Source organism: Lygodium microphyllum, chromosome 4, assembly GCF_053477565.2.
Source record: "Lygodium microphyllum isolate KBCC chromosome 4, Lygodium_microphyllum_v1.1.10, whole genome shotgun sequence".
In the NCBI taxonomy this organism is placed as follows: Eukaryota; Viridiplantae; Streptophyta; class Polypodiopsida; order Schizaeales; family Lygodiaceae; genus Lygodium; species Lygodium microphyllum.
In genome coordinates this window covers 49,164,636-49,181,794 of record NC_141138.1, presented here as the reverse complement: position 1 = coordinate 49,181,794, position 17,159 = coordinate 49,164,636, and positions in this window count along the sequence as shown.

Here is a 17,159-nt window from a genome sequence, read left to right as displayed (position 1 = left end):
ATGTAGATAGGCTTAGATGATGGGTTTGCTCATGGCAAGGCAATGTAAGAGAATCATAGGATTCTCAACCATTAGAGAAGAGGATGACTTTGGCCTTGATTAGTTCTCCATTAGTGGAAGCTTTTTACAAAAGAAAAACACCTAAAGTAATATGGAAAGGGATTGGGAGCCTACATGTAGAACTAGAGGAGCTTATTGACTAATGAATTATGATGTTGCCCAGATAGCTAAGCACAGCCAAAGTAGCTTCGACTACTTCAAAGAACTTGCATGCAATACCCGAATGCAAGGGCCTGATGTTTATGTGCACAATGGGAGGGAGACGGATTGTGAATCGACACAAGCTCCCAACTTTGAGCGCAGTAGGGTTTAATGTGGGGCTTCCTCAACCTTTTCTTTCCTGTCATTGGCCTTTCCACTCTCTTTGTCCTGTGGCTCCCACTCATCTTCCACAGCATGCTGCTACACTTCTTCCATGCGTTCCTCGAGGAGAATGTGCACGGGAAGATCGTCATCATAACCGGGGCTTCATTTGACATCGGTGAGGTATGATCAACAACTTGTATTTTACCAAATTTCAATCATAGCTAGACAACTTTTAGTAGTTTGGTGTTCACATGACTGATTTTCCATATGGTGAAAGGAAGATAAATACAATCAGTGACATTGCCAATGGGATAACATCAATTCCAGTAGGGATGAATCCCATATACAACAGTAAATTGTACAAGGCTTTGCTTACTTCCTAATTTGACTTGTTCACTTTCATACTACTGTAACATTTATGGATCTGCTAATGATTTCGATTGAAGCTCTGTAGGCTTTTGATAGTATGTCTAAACATAGTTTGATCACACCTTCAAGTGCCCCTTAAATAGGAGCACACCACCTAGTTAGTCACAGTATGAATTACTTAATCTCTAAAAAGCGACAACACTAGCCGGGAGTACGTTGGTGTTTAGGTTTTCTCACTCTCAATGTTCAAAATGTGTGCTAATATTTTAAGGACTAGGATGGTGTGAGGTTTTCTCATCTAACATTCACTATGTGTATTGATATTTGCTGCATATGCAGGTTTTTGTTTCAATAAGTAAAGCATCATCATCAAATGATGTTTCAAAGAAGAGTAAAGGCCCCAAGGAGGAACCAAAAAAAAGAAGAGAGAAAGGTGTATAGTTTACGAGGGCAGAAGCATGATGCTCCTATGGAATATCTAGAAGTTGGGGCAATGGACTTTACAAGAAATAAAATCATCTGCAGGGAAATACTCCTCCCTAGAAGTATCTTCTTCAATTTTTGGACTAACTGACTACTATGCTATCACCATGGATTTTGGAAATACATATCTGAAGTTTGGTTGTGTAGCATCATTCTCCACAATGAGAGATACAAAATGTTGTATCTCCACATTGCAGGTTAAGCTTAAGCACCATCAATCAATGTTGTGTGATTATACTGCAAGTTTTTTTGTCAAAAATTTCCTTTAATCAATGCTTGCACCTCTAGAAAAGCAGTGGGGTACAAGAGTTTTAAGGTGAGGTGTCATTTGAGCAAATGTCTCTCCTAAAACACATCAATAACAGCAATCCAAAAATGTGTAATGATGTTGGATATGTGTCCTAGTACCTAAAAGTCTTTTGATAATTGCTAAGAACTTTGATGACAACAAATGAAATACCTATTCTATATATTATTTACAGTTTTGTCTTGGGGATTTCTAACCAACAAGAAGGCTCCCAAGCTTATGGGGCACAAGGAATAGAAGTTTAGTATTCAAGAAAAAAGAGGACTTTTTCTTGAAGGGTGAATGGGGATTATAATTATTTTCTATCATCACACACACACACACACACACACACACTCTCTCTCTCTCTCTCTCTCTCTCTCTCTCTCTCTCTCTCTCTCTCTCTCTCTCTCTCTCTCTCTCTCTCTCTCTCTCTCTCCATTAAACATAGGATTTGATCATGTAAAGGGTAAAGATGGGTGTTTGAAAAATTCTATATGGCTCTCTCTCTCTCTCCCCCTTTTCCTATAGAGAGAGAGATGCAATTCTTTTACAATTACACATATGAAATGATATGTTATTTTAATAGTTGTACATGTCCATGCAATATGTACATACTCTAAAAACATCCACAAATGCACATACACTATGAAAAAAGAGTTTAGTTTCTTTTTTTAGATTGTAAATATGGACATACAATGTATACATACTCTAAAACCACACACAAATACACCTAGGCTATTGCAATATATGAACAATACATGCATACATATACATGCATGTGTGCCCACGTGTGCAAATACATACACAAACATATGAGTGAGATAAAAATAGAGAGAGAGAGAGAGAGAGAGAGAGAGAGAGAGAGAGAGAGAGAGAGAGAGAGAGAGAGAGAGAGAGAGAGAGAGAGAGAGAGAGAGAGAGAGAGAGAGAGAGAGAGAGAGAGAGAGAGAGAGAGAGAGAGAGAGAATGGATACACACTTATAAAACACACATTTACAAACATGCATATATGCACATATGTAAATACACACAAATATATATACATGCAATGCACACACACATATACATACACATATATATACATGTGTACACATGCCTCACACATGTACACATATGAGGTAAAGAAAGATGGAAAACAAGAGGATAAAGAAAGGAGAGAAAATGAAAATGATGAGAGGGGGAGAGAGGACACATGTTTATGAGACCATATAAATAGACACACATATATTACGCACGTGCACGCATGCGCGCACGCACACACACACACACACACACATGCATATATGTGTGTGCGTGCATGTGTGTGTTATTAGAATGTATTATTATAATATCTATATAAGATATTGTAATAACACATATACTTATAATTATATGTATTATCATATTTAATATGCATAATAGATAATAACAATAATAATATATACGATATAAATGCATAATAATTCAATAATATATGTCTTAATTATAGTTATTGATATATTATTATAAATAATTATACATTAATTATTAAGTATTATTATATTAATTGATTGATAATAAAAGATGTATAACATGTATGTATATAATAATCAATAGATAGGTTAATTTATATACATATTATGTATTACATATATATGTTAATATATATTTATAATTTATAATTTAATTATTGTGTTATTATAATGATTAATTATGTTTTTTAATTATTTTTATATATTATTTGTATTAATGATAATTATAATACACATATTATAATGATTAATGTTTTAATATATTTGATTACATATATAATAATTAATACTTATAATGATACAATAATATAATTGATTAGGTATTAATTATTAATTATTAATACATCAATTAATTGGTAATAAAATACATACAATTGTATTTTAATTAACGTATTATACATACATAATTATGTATATACATTATTAATTTTCTATCTATTAACATAAGGTTTTGGAAAGTAGCACGTGGCAGTGTTCATCACCCCTCCAAAACCTTGGTTTTCTTTTCTTTCAACTTAGTGAAACTAAAATCTTCTCCCTCCTCAATAGGTGGGGTCACAACTTTCTTTAGCTTATTATTGAAATTGAAACATTTTCCCTCTTCAATAAGTAAGGACGAGCCACTAGAGAGAGAGATCCCTCCCCATCCACGTACAAACACCCCCCCCCCCCCCCCCCCCCCTCCCCCCCCCCCTTGTAAGGGTATGGGCTTTGTAGCTACACCATGGCGCAGGAGCCAAAAACACCTATAGGGAGTAGTTGTGACTCCAGCTTGGTTTCCACTCTACGTGTGATTCCCTATACTCAGTGGTGAACCCGCGTCACGAGGGTGTAGTCTTGAGATGTGCCTCAATGTTGTATCTAACGATATCATGAATCCAAAGATTCCTTATTGATATATCTTGTGTGCCATTCCATTGTGCCTTTTTTCCCTCATGACAAGTTTTACCATGAAGTCCCGTGAAGGTCCTTAACACTTGGTATTAGAGCAACTCTAGTGCAGAGCATACTATCTCAAAAGGGGAGCGGGCTCACAGACGCGGAGGACATCCTACCATAACACATCGTGCAACGTGATGTGACGACCTCGAGACGACACGACACAATGCAATACGACATGACATGACACGGCGCGACGTCCCGCATCGCAACGCCCTGCCGAGAGATTTTTTTGATGAAAATTGGAAGAGAATATGATGTGCGAACAAAGTTGAGAGGGAATCATGGCGTGATAGGAATGCACGACATACCATTCAAAAATGACTTGGAAAGAGCTGAGGTTGTGGGAGAACGCTTTCTTTGAAGAGGAAGATGAGCTATGTCACTGGTTCAAAATCACATACAAGAAGAAAGAGCTATGGCTCAAAATGATCAAGTAGACAAGGAAGACCATCAAGATGCTATGGAAGACACAACAAGGAGCAAATGTGCTAGATGATCTCAAAGAGAAGGTTGAAGAGCTAGATGAAGACTTGGAAGAGGTTGACTACTAGTTGATCATGGTGCGAGAGAGAGCCAGAGTGTGGCAAGTGAAGAAGGCCCGAGACCTTGGCACAGAGTTACAGGAGAAAATCATGTTGAGGTGGGACTGGGAGACAGCCTCTGGATCTGAAGAAGCCAAAGAGAGGGCCAAATCATACGTGAAGCAGATGCGGGCTGAAAAAGTCCAAGAGCTAAAGAATGGAGCAAAGCCAACCAAACAAGAACCAAAGAGCCAAGAGAAGCAAAAATAGGTGAAGAAGAAGAAGAAATATGGTCGGATGAAGATGAAGATGAAGAGAAGGGGGAGGATGAGCTCGACATTGATCTTGGAACACCTCACCCCCCAAGAAGAAGCCAACAACTACTACCTTACTCGAAAGACTACTACCAAAAAGGCTACCCTAAAGATCAATACTTCGACAACGAATACCCTCTTGAAGGAGATGGATACTCCTACCTTGAAGATGTTCCCATCGACTACCACTCGGAAGGAGAATACTTCTACACTGACTACCCCTATCCCGAAGAATTCCAAACCAAAGAAGTTCCAGAAGAGGAAGAAATGATGGAATATTATGTGAAGGGAGAAGGATGGAAAATGGATGTGAGTTCAAATATAGAAAGTATTATGGAGTTAGAATACAAAAAAGAAGAGGAATCAAGGTGGACATGTCAAAGGGATGAACCACTATACCAACAAGTTGCAGCCTAGTTGGTTGAAGAACCAATGTTAGAAAAAGAGAAGGGGGAGGATGAGCTCAATCCTGATCTTGGAACACCTATACCCATTGAGATTGAGGGAGGCCAGCTTGGCGCCCTCTTGTGAGGCACGGGATACCTTTGATGAAGAAGAAGATGAAGAGATAGAGTTAGAATATGAGAATGCAAGGGCAAAAGTATTTGTGGTAGGGCATCCACTACATGGAACCAACACTTCTACTTTAGATGATGATATAGTGTAATGAAGCATTCTACCAAGAAAAGAAATCTAACTAAAAACTGAAACAGACATAAAATAACAAGAGAATTATTGCACCAAGACATCTTCCATGTATTAATGATGAGAGTTCCAAAAATACATGACAGCCATGGCTGATGCTTCATCTAGCAAGAAGGAAGCTAACATCAAGAAAGTAAATGACAAAAATTAGGGAATGAGACAAAAGATATCTTCTCCTAAGCTCTTGCCTTCTTTATCCTAACCTCCTCATTTCGAAAGTTAAGGGCACATTTACATAGGCAAGGGCTGAATTTACAAGGCTGGAAATTACTAGGTATGGAATTAGCATGATTCCAAAGTACAAAAATATCAAAGTATTTTTCCTTCATGACAAACCATCCCATCCTAAGATGGTTTTGTCCTCAAAACCAAGAATAAATGGACCAAATCCATGCCAAGGATGATAGTAATCATGCGCATGTAGCTTCGATATGATAGAAAAGCACTTTTCATGAAAGAGAGACCCTAATGTATACCAAACTGTGAGTAAACTGGCTGTTGTCCAAACACGGCTGATTTACAAAAACTGTCATAACTTTTGATAGAGTGGTCCAAATGACACATATGAGGTATAGAAATGAAGTATAAAATCCTAATATCACCCTATAACATCAAAATCAATTTTTGATAAAGTCTAGACAGTTTTATTGCCGATAGTAATATCTCACAGCAAGTTGTCCCTGCACAGTCCATGCACAGTCTGTCATGTATCATCATGTAATAACCAAGGAAAATCATTCACATAAGTGGATGGTTGCCAAGAAGATTCTTCTATAGGTAGACTCTTCTACTTAATGAGGTACTCAGTAAGAGTACGATTTCTGAGCAAATTTTCTCTCTTTCCAATAATGCTTTCAGGTTCATATATGACAAGTCCTGCTTCATCCATTGGTGGCAACTCTTCCAATACCTGCACATTAGGTCCAACATACTCCTTAAGCTGTGAAACATGAAATACATCATGTACTCTAGTGGAAGAAGGTAGTTGGAGCTTATAAGCAAGGTCTCCAACTTTGTCCACTATCAAATATGGTCCATAAAATCTGTGAGCAAGCTTAGTGTTCCCACCCTTCAATGAAGCATACTGTGTCTTGGGTACTTTAAGAAACACCCAATCTCCAACTTTGAAATCCAAAATGTCTTCTCTTCTCATTGGCATAAGCTTTCATTACTTCTTGTGCTTTCCTTATGATGTCCTTGCATTGTCTCATGAGCACCTCCATCCTTTCAAACTCTTCCTTTGTTTGGGGGTTAATATCTTCATGAAACAAAACTGATGGATTTGAACTTTGTACCCATAAATTGCTTCAAATGGGGACATACCTATGCTCATGTGATACATGTTGTTATAGCAAAATTTAGCAAGGTGGATCCAATGATCCCATAAAGCTTGTGTGTCATGACAATAATGCCCAAGGTACACTTCCACGAAGTGATTGACTCTCTCTGTTTGCCCATCGGTTTGGGGGTGATAGGCTGTACTAGGAGTGAGAAAAGTACCCATAGAAGAGAATAGACTTTTCCAAAAGTTGCTCATGAATTTTGTATCTCTATCTGATACTATTCTCATTGGCATACCATGCAGCTTGAACACATCTTCCATAAATTGCTCAGCCACTTGCCTTGCTGAATATTGTATTTTGGTTGGAATAAAGTGGGCTGATTTAGTCAATCTATCAACAACCACATAGATACTATTCCATCCATGACTAGTAGTAGGTAATCCCGTTATAAAGTCCATGGAAATGTCGGTTCATTTGCCTGTAGGAATAGGTAAAGGCTGAAGGAGTCCGGTTGGTAATAAAGTGGAATCCTTATTTTGTTGGCACTCTAAACACTTAGATACATGCTCCTTGACATCCTTCCATAAACCCTTCCAATAAAAATTTTTGTGGACCTTGTCAAAGGTCTTGAAAAGACCCAAATGACTAGCCATTGGTGATGAGTGCATCTCATGGAGCACTTTCAGCTTGAATTTACTGTTAGGAACCAAGTACACTTTACTCTTAAACCATAAGAGTCCATTATGCACTTTGAAATTTGGAAATTCTTCATCATGTCCTTGCTATAATTTCTGTAAAATCTAGACATCATGCTCATCTAGCACATATTCTTCTTGGATGTCGTTTATCCAATCCTTATAAATTGAAGACATTGTAGATAAACTGCATGCCCACATTCTAGATAACGCATTAGCCACAACGTTATCCTTTCCAGCCATGTATGCTATTTCAAAATCATATGACTGCAAGGTAGCCAGCCATATCTTTTGCTTGGGAGAAAGGTTGGGCTGTGAGAGAAAATACCTCAACACCCTATGATCGCTTTTGACTTTAAAATGTGTTCCATAGAGATAATGATGCCATTTCTTGATCGCATGTAGAATAGCAAGCATCTCTTGCTCGTACACATGCATCTCCCTCTCTTTATCATCGAATTTTCTGCTCTCAAATGCAATCACACCATGCTCCTAAACCAAAAAAACCCCTAAACCTCTACCACTAGCATCCGCGTAGATGGTAAAAGTCTTGGAAAAATCAGGGCAAACTAGTATTGGTGCTGAAACAAGCAATTGCTTTAGCTCATTAAAGCTCTTGTTGGAGATTTCATTCCAAAAGAAGGCCTCTTTTTTCAGGTGATCGGTAAGAGGAGCTGCAACATGAGCATAATTCTTCATAAACCTACGGTAAAAAGATGATAACCCAAGAAAGCCTATTAAAGAAGTGGCATTAGTTGGAGTAGGCCATTCTTTAACGCATTGAACCTTCTTAGGATCCACTTTGATTCCATCTTCTCCCACTATATGACCCAAGTATTCAACTTCCTTTGTCATGAATAAACACTTAGTTGCCTTGGCATATAGTTTATGCTTCCTCAATATATTGAAGACCTCTTTTACATGCTGTAAATGGTCCTCTTTGTTCTTGCTATAGATCAAAATGTCATAAAAGAACACCAAAACTGTCCGAAATAGCAAAGGCTGAAGTATCTTATTCATAAGAGATTGGAATGTGGCTGGAGCATTGAGTAAACCAAAATGCATAACCATGAATTGATAGAGGCCTCTTTTCATCCTAAAGGCTATTTTAAACTCATCCCCTTCCTTCATGCATATTTGATGATACCCCAACCTCAAGTCAATCTTGGAAAACACCTTAGCATCCTTCAATTCATCTAGGAGGTCATCTATTCTAGGTATTGGATACCTATTCTTGATAGTGACCTCGTTAAGATCACAGTAGTCAATACACATGTGAAAAGAGCCATCTTTCTTCTTTACAAGAAGGATTGGAGAGGCAAAAGGCGATTGGCTTGCATTGATGAGACCCATTTCTAATAGCTCTTTCACTTGGTGCTCTACCTCTTCCCTTTCCACTTTGGAGAGGTGATATGGTGGTTTGTTAATAGGCTTGGTGTTGGGTAGCAAGTCTATAGGATGATCCACTTCTCTTTTGGGTGGAAGGAAAGTAGGTGGTTGAAAAATATCATCATAATCCTTCAGCAACTTGTAGAGACATGGATCAATGTCATTGGTAGGAGGAGAGGGCTGATCCTCATCAATCTTCAAAAGAAGAATAGTGAACATGCATGTCTTTGCATTTATCTCTTTTTTAATCTTCTTGGGGATGATCACCTCCATTTTTTTCTTCTCAACACCATGTAGAGTTACTTGCTGTCCATACCATTGAAATTCCATTTCTAGCTTATTAAGATCCATAGTAAACCTGCCCAAAGATTTTAGCCAATTGCAGCCAAGTATAATGTCAATGGGACCCATTTCTAATGCGATCAAACTCACTGATGTAGTGCACAATGGAGATAGAGTAATAGGAACATTTGGGCAGCATTGATTGCTATTTTCAAAGTCTCCATTTGCCACTTGGATTTTGAGGGAAGAAGGCATATCATGTGTACTCAATTTCAGCCCATTGAGTGATTTGGAATTGATGAAGCTATGCGTGCTGCCCGTATCAATGAGTATGTGAGCGGTGCTTCCCTTGATTTGGCCTTTGAGGCATGGGGTATTGTCCCATCTTGAACCACTCCATGCATCATTTGATATGGAACATAGCGAAGGATGTAAATCAGTCCAAGAATCATCCATGTAATGACCGCCCGGATCAAAAGGAAAGCCATCCATTGGGTCATAAAACTCATCATGGATACTCTCTTCATTTTCATGCATCTCTTCTTAAGTAGTAGAGCCTTTAAGCTGTGTAAGACTCCCCTCAATAGGTTCAGCATCAGAATCATCTTCATAAATCATGCTAACCTTCAAATTCTTAGCCTTGCACTTGGACTTATGGTTGGGTGACCATTTCTCCCCGCACTTGAAGCATAGTCCTTTGGCATACATTTCTTTGAGCTTGTCATTAAACACATGCTTGCCTTGGATAGGGACTATAATTTTGGCACTAATATCAGTCTTTTTTCCATCAAACTTATTTTTAGCATTAGATCTGAAATTGATGCCCTGCTTTGGTCCATAAATAGTGGGAAAAGTTGGTATCTTGTTGTAGGTATTGATGTCACCATGCTGAAAATCAGTCCTTACATGCCCATAATGGTCTGATGTCTTTGGGGATTGTGTAGGCTGAAATAAATCCCCTGTTTTTGGCTGGAAACTCTTGTATTTCTGTCCATAATGCTTAGCCAATTGAATGGTAGCTTGTAAAGATGTAGGCTTCATGGCTCCAACTTTGGATGATAAGGTAGAATCCAAACCAAATATATACTTGTTCAATTTGGCACTATCGGAGACTCCATGAACATACATTGAGAGGTTTAAAAACAGATTTGAACACTCTCTAACCCGAGAGACCACGTTGCTCAAGGGCATACCATTTCTTTTCCAAGCGCTCTTTTTCAATGGGAGAGACGAAAAATTCAATCATAGCATTCTTTAGTGCTTCCCAAGATAAGAAGTCATGCCCGATTCTTGTCATATATCTCAACCAAGTATGTGCATAGCCTTCTAAATGAAGGGCTACAAACTTCACTTTGGCATTTTCGAGCCTTGGATAAAGGGAAAAGTACATCTCCAATATGTCAAACCACTCCTCCAACTCCGTGGGTGAAGAATTCTCCCCTTTGAAATTTGAAATGACAATTTTATATTTATACTCTCTCTCATATTGAGGTGGCTACCCATTGTAGTGATGCTATCCAGTATGTTGTTGTTGTCCAAAAGAGTCACCAATTGAACATTGCCTAGGGAATTCATTATTCCAACTTCCTTGTGCATATGGGGTTTGTTGTCCATACTGCGTACCATAACCTTGTGGCTGGAAATAATGTCCTTGAGGCTGAAAATGAGTGTTGCCCATATTGGAAGGTTGTCCATGGTACCCTTGATGCTGTCCATGCATAGGAATATTAAATGGTGGTTGCTGCCCACTATTTTGTTGAGGCCAACCATGATTAGATAAGGGGCTTGTTCTATTAGGATGAACTTGAGTATGAGAAATGTGTTGTTGCTGTCCATAGAAGTTTGGGGCTGAATTCTCATGCCCTTGTTCATGCCCACCAATATTTGGTTGAGGATAGAATTGTTTATAAAATGGATTGCAACCGTGGATGTCCTCTTCATGCCTAGAGCTTGCTTGAACTCTATCATGTGGATCTTGCCCATGTGGCTAAGAATAGGCCTTGGATTGATGGGGATGAGGCTGAAATGAAGTGGGCTGAATAAAATCTTTAGCCTTTGACGATTCCCTAATCTCAAATTGTCCTACCACTTTTGGAGTAGAGGGTTTGGGTTGCTCTTTAGCCAAAGGAGGATTTGAAACATTAGGATCAGCTATAGGCAACATCTTTTCACTAAAGATAGCCACTAACTTGTCAATACCCATCCTCATACCATCAAGGCATGATTTCATGTCTTTAATATCATTTGAGAGTTGTTGTAGATTGTTAGAGTTCATGGAAACATGGGACATCTCAACTCCATTCGTTGGTTGATTGACAGGAGAATGAGTGGAGCTTATATCAACCTCTTCATTCTCATAATGCATGAGATGTATAGCTGAATCTTGAGGGGTTTCATGTTCATGTTCATGTTGGTATTCTCTCAGCTCTTCATTGATGGTCTCCAAAATAGGATCCCTTTTCTTATTTCTTGCCATGAGTAACTTCCTGTCCTGTATATACAGTAGAAGAAAAACTCAAATATCTTGAGTTCTAGTGCTCCGAATAACAAAATCATTGGCTCTGGTTGAAGCTTGAGAAGTCTCCTTTCTAAGGAGCTATCAAATGTTGAAAGTAGTTGAATACAAAAAATTCTGTAAATAGTTTACTATAGCTGTTTGGAAATTCTTGCAACATTTGCCAATACTAAAAATAACCCCCAATTAACAAATGCCAACAATAGCATTCATAATGCTCAACATAACTCTGTCCACGATTGCCACTTTCATTGCATTATGTTGCTATACATTTGCTTTTGCATCATGTAATCCCATGCCAAATATACCATGCTGAAGGTTGAATTCTTGGGGTGTGAAAATTTCCCTCTCAAGCCGGTTTGTGCTCCCCTTCAGGGTCCTTGTCAGTAGGGGAGGGTCACCTCTCTTTTGTCCTACCAACTCGCCTGGCATCCACTTTTCCTCATGAATATATACATGGCAATTCAATACTAGGCTCTAAAAATCAGCATGAAATGCATGGAATGAAAAGAATTTGATTGCCCTTTTATGATATGCAAGAACTCGAATGAAATAGGCTCTTAAGCTTGTACGAGAAGAGTGTTGTTGTTGATGAAGGAATCTCCCACAAATAGAACTTGGCTTTAGCAGTTAGAGCTTGACTTTAGCTTCTATTAATCCAAGAAATCCCCATTTTAGCTTTCCAATGCTAATATCCAGCGTTTTTATCAAAATTCTTCATGAGGAGTGCTCCCATGAATCATTGGACCCAAAATTTGATGAAGAAGGCTTCAATAGAGATGCCACTTGAGTTGAGGATGCTGATTACTCTTCATTGTATGAAGTAGGCTTCAAAGAGACTTGAAATTTTTGAAAGAGAATCCAATAATTCCCTTCCTTCAAATGACATTGGCTGCATCTGACCCTCAAAGAAAGCATAGTAGTGCACAGCTCACCATATTCTATAATAGCAGTGTCAATGTTTACAATGACATTCTTGCAGAGAAGGCACAAACAATCATCCTAATGGCGAGTAGTGGTTGTCCTTTGCCATCATTTGATGCTGGAGCTACACAAAGCACACCAGCCGCACAAGCAATGTTTGGTGGAGGAATCCTAATCATTCAAAATATTGCAGAGCAAACTATCCAAATCTCTCAGTATGTTAAACAACAACCTGAATTTGCAAACTTTACCACTCCTTGTGTAGCCTCAAGTCCACTTCCTATTGGTCAACATGTGGTTTCCAAAGCTTTACCCTAGGCAAGGAAAGCTTCATTGACTCATTTTCTGCACCTATAGTAGCTTGGTTGTGCAAGGCCAGGGTTATTTGGAGGTGATTGAGCATAAACTTGAGCTTAGTATTGAGCATAGTAGTTGCTAGTTACTCTTCTTTCACGTTTGGGACATCTGCATGAGGCATAGAGATTTGCTGATGCAACAGAGTATTTTGTGTCCAATGAGGTTTCAAAGACACTGCTTATTGCTTGCAAAGTCTACTGTGAAGTGGATTTGGCACACAGATATTTTAAGTGGCTTATCGAGGCAAATGCGGAGGATTCTCTTGCATACCCAATAATGCCAGACATTTACACAAGGATTGACAGTTCACCTGATACAATTGAGATGACAAAGCTAATAGGAGCAGAAAAAAAACTTGCATATGCATCGATAGTAGTGACCATTGCCATGCTTCAAAGGGCATCATACCTTAGATTTTTCACCGTGATGGGGAAGTGTGTCAACAGGCGCAAAACGCGCAAAGACATACTCATATACAACAAGTCAAAATTTAGAAAAGGTAGCCATAAGACTACTCTATAAGAAGCTTATGAGGTCAAGAAGCAAGCTATGGTGTCCATTTGCATGATAGGAGTCAGGGAGAGAAGATCAAATCAGTCTTGGCCATGGATTCATGAGGACAACTTGAAAGGAGAGAGAGAAAACCCTTGTTTCTTGAAAAGTAGCTCCAACTTACCCTTCATTAAGTCTTGTAACCCTCAGTTTGTCCCACTTACTCCAATTTTTGGTCCAAAACTTGGTCACGATGACCTGCCAAATTGATTTGAGCCTGCCATTTTCCACAGGGTATTGCCAAGAACATCCATCTTTGAGCTTTGTTTGTAGCAGATCTTCAAATGTAACCCCGGTTATGAAGAAACTCAGTCCTGCCACTCAAATCTAACTGCGGTTTCCACTCCCTAGTCTATGTAACTGGGTCAAGTATAAGAAAATGACTACTGATAAAATGATCTAACTAGGGCTCTGATACCAACGTAATGAATCATTCTACCAAGAAAAGAAATCTAACTAAAAACTAGAACATACACAAAATAACAAGAGAACGATTGCACCAAGACATCTTCCATGTATTAATGATGAGAGTTCCAAAAATACATGACAACCATGGTTGATGCTTCATCTGGCAAGAAGGAAGCTAACATCAAGAAAGTAAACAATTAAACTTAGTGAATGAGCCAAAAGATGTCTTCTCCTAGCCTCTTTCCTTCTTTATCCTAACCCCCTCATTTCAAAAGTTAAGGGCACATTTACATAGGCAAGGGCTGAATTTACAAGGCTGGAAATTACTAGGTATGGAATTAGCATGATTCCAAAGTACAAAAATATCAAAGTGTTTTTCCTTCATGACATATAGGTGAAGAAAAAGAAAAGAGAGAGGAGTTAGAAGAGAAGAAAAAAGAAGAGGGGGAGGATGATCTCAACCTAGATCTTGGAACACCCCGACATCCCCCCCCCCCCCTCTCGACAACCCCAACAACAAGAATCGACCAAATCCTCACAATTCAATGATGATAGGCTAGGAAAATAGTTGAAGGAGAGAATCATGAAAATATGGGATGAGATAGAAGAAGATGATAGGTAATAAGAAGAAAGAGATTTGTTAGATAGAGCCATAGAGAAGATCAAGGAAAAGATAAGACAAGAAAATAAAAGAAAAGAGATAGAAGAACAAGTAGAGTTAGCTAGAAAGAAGCTAGAAGAAGAAGAGAAGCTAGACCATAATAGAAGAAAACGAGTAGAAGAAAACAACAAGAAGAAAGTTAGAAAGAAGGTTGAGCAAGAAGGCAAAGAAGAAGAAAGCTAGTTGAAAGAACAAGTATGGAGAGCTAAGAAGTCAAAGGAAGAAGATAGGATAGAGAAAGAAGAGTAAGAAAAGCTAGATCAAGGCAAGAAGGCCAAAGAAGAAAAGATAGAAGACAAGAAGGAAGAAGAATACGAGCAAAATATAGAGAAGGAGAAGAATGAGAATGAGATGAAGAAGAAGGCGAAACCAAATGCCAAAAAACAGAGGTAGGCCAATAGAGCCAAGATGAGAGATGAGAATTACGATGCCTCCAAAAACCCCCAAACTCAACTTGTGGGTAAGGATGAAGCAACCCCAACTCTTGATCCATGACCACATCCATCCCAGCCATATCAGATCAAAGTAGGAACCAAATGCACTTCAACAATGGATTCATTGGCTACACCTTGAGCTCGAAGAGGCAAACCCTTATGAGCTTGGACAGAATGAGTCAAAGGACAAAGCCTCAAAGAAGGGAGAGCAAGAGGGAGTGCTCGCAATATGGTCCAATCAATGTGACTTAGTGCCATGGAATGGAACCTTGCTAGTTGAGCCTTGGAGAACTCTCCAACTCACTCTTAAGTGAATGTCTTTTGTCTATGGAACCTGTTGGGACCATACTCAATGCTAATAAAGATTGAGATCTCAACATTCAGGCTACAAGCAATGCAAGGAATTGTCATCTTGATCCTATATATTCATGACACACTATAAGCACCACGCAGATGGGAGTCACTCCAATAGCTTCTTCAAGGATACCTCTACTCCCGAAAACCAAAATTCGGGCTAAGTGTGACGACTTAATCCATCCCCTGACAAGAACTTCAGCTCCAAATGAGGCTAAGGAGAGCCAAAGAGGTGCCATACACCAAGATTGTGTTCAGACAAGGGCCCTTTTCACCTCCATCTATAGTACATGTGCATTATTTAGTTGTACATGTGAATGCACCCTTACGTGCTTTAAGTATAAATACATTTTATTCTTTGTGTACACCCAAGTCGAATCATACTTTCACACATATTCTCTCTCTCTGTCACTCTCACTCCTCGAACTGCTACTCACTTTGCAAAGCTAAGTTACAACAACTGGTATATCAGAGCTGAAAGTACAACCCAACACTCACTCATCATTGAAACTAACATGTATCTGTGCAAATTTGGGTGCAAAAATTTGGGGTTTCTCTCAGATTTGATCATGTCTATGCTTGGCAGCGACATTCAAGTCAGACATTGCAGACATTGTGTGTGGTGACCTCAATCAAACTATGGATTTTACCAAATTTGTCAGAATTTCACTCTTTTGAGTGAAATTTCCTAACATTGAACCCCAAAAAATTGGGGCTTTTCATGCATTGGTAAAATTTTGCTCATTTGGGTTAGATTGGCTGACATTTATGCATTGTTGGACCTGGAATTTCGGGGCTTTGTGTAGAATTTGGTGAATTACAACAATATTTTCTCGTGTGGTGGTTGGTTTATGTATAAACAACAAGTTTTATTAATATTTGAGGAAGACCAACAATGCATTTGCTAGTTCAGCTTGTGCTTTTGCGGTTCGGTGCATTTACTCTTGTGTTTGTGATAAAAATGGCTGCAACTTCTTCCAGTTCAGACATCAAGAGTTTGATGAAAATCAAATAGTTTGATGGTCATGGCTTTGACCTTTGGAAAGACCGTATGCAGGGCATATTGTTCTTAAAGGATTGTGAGGATGCTTTGTAGGAAGATAAACCCGCACAAATGTCTGATGTAGATTGGGCCAGAGTTAACAAAAAGGATGTGGCTTACATAAAGATGGGTGTCACTAATGACTTTTGATAGACATTAAGGGTTTAGATACAGGTTATGCAATATGGGAGAAGCTGAAAACTACCTATGAAATAACCGCACCTGTTAATCATGTGCATTTAATGCGCAAGTTGGTGAATATGCGACTAGATGAGTCAAAGCTTGCAGCAACTGAGCACTTGAGTGCATTTACTGGCATTTTAAATCAACTCAATGAAAGGGAGTGACAGATCGAAGGCTCGAGAGCTATGGCGGGAGAGCAAGAGCAAGAAAGGGAGAGACTAGAAATAGGAACTCCAATAGTCACAATGTGTGACATGGCCTTCCTTGATTCAAACTATCATTAAAAAAATAAAGAACAAAGTGACGGTGACGGTTGCCTGCTACTTGCAGTGTGCAATGGCGGTAACTGTCAGTGTAGTAATACACAGGCGGTCAGGCAGAGGCGCCTTTACCCCCAACAACCTCCCACTTAAAGGCGAATCTACCCCAGTGAGGAGTGAAAAGAAAAAGAAAAAAGATAGTACAACATGTACACATGTACAACAAGATGAGGAAAGATGTCATCTCATCCCACACCCACAACCTCCTGAGAAAGGCAAAGCACTCTGTAGAGAGGCTTTTCATGAGCAGATCTATAGGATTCTGGTCAGTTGAGATCTTG